Consider the following 5,000-nt stretch of genomic DNA (forward strand, 5'->3'; position numbering starts at 1 on the left):
TAAAACGTCGAGATACGTCCATTTGTGCAAAAATATTCCTACCTTGTAACACTTTTAAGCGAGATAACTCGAAAAAACGTGTTCGATACGGAAATTTTTCAAAGTCCCAACGAAAAAATCGAAACTTTGTAGAAGGTCTTGGGGACGACATAAACGCTTAATCCCGACGTAAAACGTCGAGATACGTCGATTTATGCAAAAATATTCCTACCTTGTAACACTTTTAAGCGAGATAACTCGAAAAAACCTTTTCGGTCTTTTCGCACCGGCCGAACTTCTTCAAAGTCCCAACGTCCCGTCGCATAGTTCCGTTTCTAGAAAACGTTCCAGCGACCAAATAAACGCTTAATCCCGACGTAAAACGTCGAGATACGTCCATTTATGCAAAAATATTCCTACCTTGTAACACTTTTAAGCGAGATAACTCGAAAAAACCTTTTCGGTCCTTTCGCACCGGCCGAACTTCTTCAAAGTCCCAACGTCCCGTCGCATAGTTCCGTTTCTAGAAAACGTTCCACCGACCAAATAAACGCTTAATCCCGACGTAAAACGTCGAGATACGTCCATTTGTGCAAAAATATTCCTACCTTGTAACACTTTTAAGCGAGATAACTCGAAAAAACGTGTTCGATACGGAAATTTTTCAAAGTCCCAACGAAAAAATCGAAACTTTGTAGAAGGTCTTGGGGACGACATAAACGCTTAATCCCGACGTAAAACGTCGAGATACGTCGATTTATGCAAAAATATTCCTACCTTGTAACACTTTTAAGCGAGATAACTCGAAAAAACCTTTTCGGTCTTTTCGCACCGGCCGAACTTCTTCAAAGTCCCAACGTCCCGTCGCATAGTTCCGTTTCTAGAAAACGTTCCAGCGACCAAATAAACGCTTAATCCCGACGTAAAACGTCGAGATACGTCCATTTATGCAAAAATATTCCTACCTTGTAACACTTTTAAGCGAGATAACTCGAAAAAACCTTTTCGGTCTTTTCGCACCGGCCGAACTTCTTCAAAGTCCCAACGTCCCGTCGCATAGTTCCGTTTCTAGAAAACGTTCCACCGACCAAATAAACGCTTAATCCCGACGTAAAACGTCGAGATACGTCCATTTATGCAAAAATATTCCTACCTTGTAACACTTTTAAGCGAGATAACTCGAAAAAACGTGTTCGATACGGAAATTTTTCAAAGTCCCAACGAAAAAATCGAAACTTTGTAGAAGGTCTTGGGGACGACATAAACGCTTAATCCCGACGTAAAACGTCGAGATACGTCCATTTATGCAAAAATATTCCTACCTTGTAACACTTTTAAGCGAGATAACTCGAAAAAACATTTTCGGTCTTTTCGCACCGGCCGAACTTCTTCAAAGTCCCAACGTCCCGTCGCATAGTTCCGTTTCTAGAAAACGTTCCAGCGACCAAATAAACGCTTAATCCCGACGTAAAACGTCGAGATACGTCCATTTATGCAAAAATATTCCTACCTTGTAACACTTTTAAGCGAGATAACTCGAAAAAACCTTTTCGGTCCTTTCGCACCGGCCGAACTTCTTCAAAGTCCCAACGTCCCGTCGCATAGTTCCGTTTCTAGAAAACGTTCCAGCGATCAAATAAACGCTTAATCCCGACGTAAAACGTCGAGATACGTCCATTTATGCAAAAATATTCCTACCTTTTAACACTTTTAAGCGAGATAACTCGAAAAAACCTTTTCGGTCTTTTCGCACCGGCCGAACTTCTTCAAAGTCCCAACGTCCCGTCGCATAGTTCCGTTTCTAGAAAACGTTCCAGCGACCAAATAAACGCTTAATCCCGACGTAAAACGTCGAGATACGTCCATTTATGCAAAAATATTCCTACCTTGTAACACTTTTAAGCGAGATAACTCGAAAAAACCTTTTCGGTCTTTTCGCACCGGCCGAACTTCTTCAAAGTCCCAACGTCCCGTCGCATAGTTCCGTTTCTAGAAAACGTTCCAGCGACCAAATAAACGCTTAATCCCGACGTAAAACGTCGAGATACGTCGATTTATGCAAAAATATTCCTACCTTGTAACACTTTTAAGCGAGATAACTCGAAAAAACCTTTTCGGTCCTTTCGCACCGGCCGAACTTCTTCAAAGTCCCAACGTCCCGTCGCATAGTTCCGTTTCTAGAAAACGTTCCAGCGATCAAATAAACGCTTAATCCCGACGTAAAACGTCGAGATACGTCGATTTATGCAAAAATATTCCTACCTTGTAAAACTTTTAAGCGAGATAACTCGAAAAAACCTTTTCGGTCTTTTCGCACCGGCCGAACTTCTTCAAAGTCCCAACGTCCCGTCGCATAGTTCCATTTCTAGAAAACGTTCCACCGACCAAATAAACGCTTAATCCCGACGTAAAACGTCGAGATACGTCCATTTATGCAAAAATATTCCTACCTTGTAACACTTTTAAGCGAGATAACTCGAAAAAACGTGTTCGATACGGAAATTTTTCAAAGTCCCAACGAAAAAATCGAAACTTTGTAGAAGGTCTTGGGGACGACATAAACGCTTAATCCCGACGTAAAACGTCGAGATACGTCCATTTATGCAAAAATATTCCTACCTTTTAACACTTTTAAGCGAGATAACTCGAAAAAACCTTTTCGGTCTTTTCGCACCGGCCGAACTTCTTCAAAGTCCCAACGTCCCGTCGCATAGTTCCGTTTCTAGAAAACGTTCCAGCGACCAAATAAACGCTTAATCCCGACGTAAAACGTCGAGATACGTCCATTTATGCAAAAATATTCCTACCTTGTAACACTTTTAAGCGAGATAACTCGAAAAAACCTTTTCGGTCCTTTCGCACCGGCCGAACTTCTTCAAAGTCCCAACGTCCCGTCGCATAGTTCCGTTTCTAGAAAACGTTCCAGCGATCAAATAAACGCTTAATCCCGACGTAAAACGTCGAGATACGTCCATTTATGCAAAAATATTCCTACCTTTTAACACTTTTAAGCGAGATAACTCGAAAAAACCTTTTCGGTCTTTTCGCACCGGCCGAACTTCTTCAAAGTCCCAACGTCCCGTCGCATAGTTCCGTTTCTAGAAAACGTTCCAGCGACCAAATAAACGCTTAATCCCGACGTAAAACGTCGAGATACGTCCATTTATGCAAAAATATTCCTACCTTGTAACACTTTTAAGCGAGATAACTCGAAAAAACCTTTTCGGTCTTTTCGCACCGGCCGAACTTCTTCAAAGTCCCAACGTCCCGTCGCATAGTTCCGTTTCTAGAAAACGTTCCAGCGACCAAATAAACGCTTAATCCCGACGTAAAACGTCGAGATACGTCCATTTATGCAAATATATTCCTACCTTGTAACACTTTTAAGCGAGATAACTCGAAAAAACCTTTTCGGTCTTTTCGCACCGGCCGAACTTCTTCAAAGTCCCAACGTCCCGTCGCATAGTTCCGTTTCTAGAAAACGTTCCACCGACCAAATAAACGCTTAATCCCGACGTAAAACGTCGAGATACGTCCATTTATGCAAAAATATTCCTACCTTGTAACACTTTTAAGCGAGATAACTCGAAAAAACCTTTTCGGTCTTTTCGCACCGGCCGAACTTCTTCAAAGTCCCAACGTCCCGTCGCATAGTTCCGTTTCTAGAAAACGTTCCAGCGACCAAATAAACGCTTAATCCCGACGTAAAACGTCGAGATACGTCCATTTATGCAAATATATTCCTACCTTGTAACACTTTTAAGCGAGATAACTCGAAAAAACCTTTTCGGTCTTTTCGCACCGGCCGAACTTCTTCAAAGTCCCAACGTCCCGTCGCATAGTTCCGTTTCTAGAAAACGTTCCACCGACCAAATAAACGCTTAATCCCGACGTAAAACGTCGAGATACGTCCATTTATGCAAAAATATTCCTACCTTGTAACACTTTTAAGCGAGATAACTCGAAAAAACGTGTTCGATACGGAAATTTTTCCATGTCCCAATGTGCAATTCGAAACTTTTTAGAACGTTTCAAGAACAAAATTAACGCTTAATCCCGATGTATTTAATTAGAATATATCGATTTATGCCAGAATATACGTACCTTATAACGCTTGTTATGGAATTAATGCGAAAGGAACTTTCGGTACTTTCGGCACTTTTGGAGCAGTGCGAAACAATTCAAAGTGCCAACGTCCCAGTCAGCTAGGTCCGGTGGAAAAAATTTAAAAAAAAAATAAAAAGAAACCGTTACGTTCGGCTAGACGGCGTCGAACAATAACGATTTCTATAAAAATTTCCATACCTCGTAACGCTTTTTGAGGAATTATTTCGAAAGGAACGTTCGGCCTTTTCGTACCTGGACGAGAGAAATTTCAAAGTTCCAACGTCCCAGTCAGCTAGGTCCGGTGGAAAAAAATTTTTTAAAAAAATAAAAAGAAACCGTTACGTTTGGCTAGACGACGTCGAACAATAACGGTTTCTATAAAAATTTCCATACCTCGTAACGCTTTTTGAGAAATTATTTCGAAAGGAACGTTCGGCCTTTTCGTACCGGGACGAGAGAAATTTCAAAGTTCCAACGTCCCAGTCAGCTAGGTCCGGTGGAAAAAAATTTTTTAAAAAAATAAAAAGAAACCGTTACGTTCGGCTAGACGACGTCGAACAATAACGGTTTCTATAAAAATTTGCATACCTCGTAACGCTTTTTGAGGAATTATTTCGAAAGGAACGTTCGGCCTTTTCGTACCGGGGCGAGAGAAATTTCAAAGTTCCAACGTCCCAGTCAGCTAGGTCCGGTGGAAAAAATTTAAAGAAAAAACAAAACGAAACCGCTACGTTCGACTAGATTACGTCGAACTATAACGATTTCAATAAAAATTTCCACACCTCGTAACGCACTTTAAGGAGTTATTTCGAACTTTAAGGAGTTATTGCGATTATTTCAAAGTCCTCGCGGTACCACGTCGGGACGCGATACGCTCTTACGCGTTGCTCGCTCGCTCCGCTCGCTCGAAAAAA

The sequence above is a fragment of the Bombus affinis genome, unplaced genomic scaffold (genome assembly GCF_024516045.1).
Source record: "Bombus affinis isolate iyBomAffi1 unplaced genomic scaffold, iyBomAffi1.2 ctg00000082.1, whole genome shotgun sequence".
NCBI classification, from domain to species: domain Eukaryota; kingdom Metazoa; phylum Arthropoda; class Insecta; order Hymenoptera; family Apidae; genus Bombus; species Bombus affinis.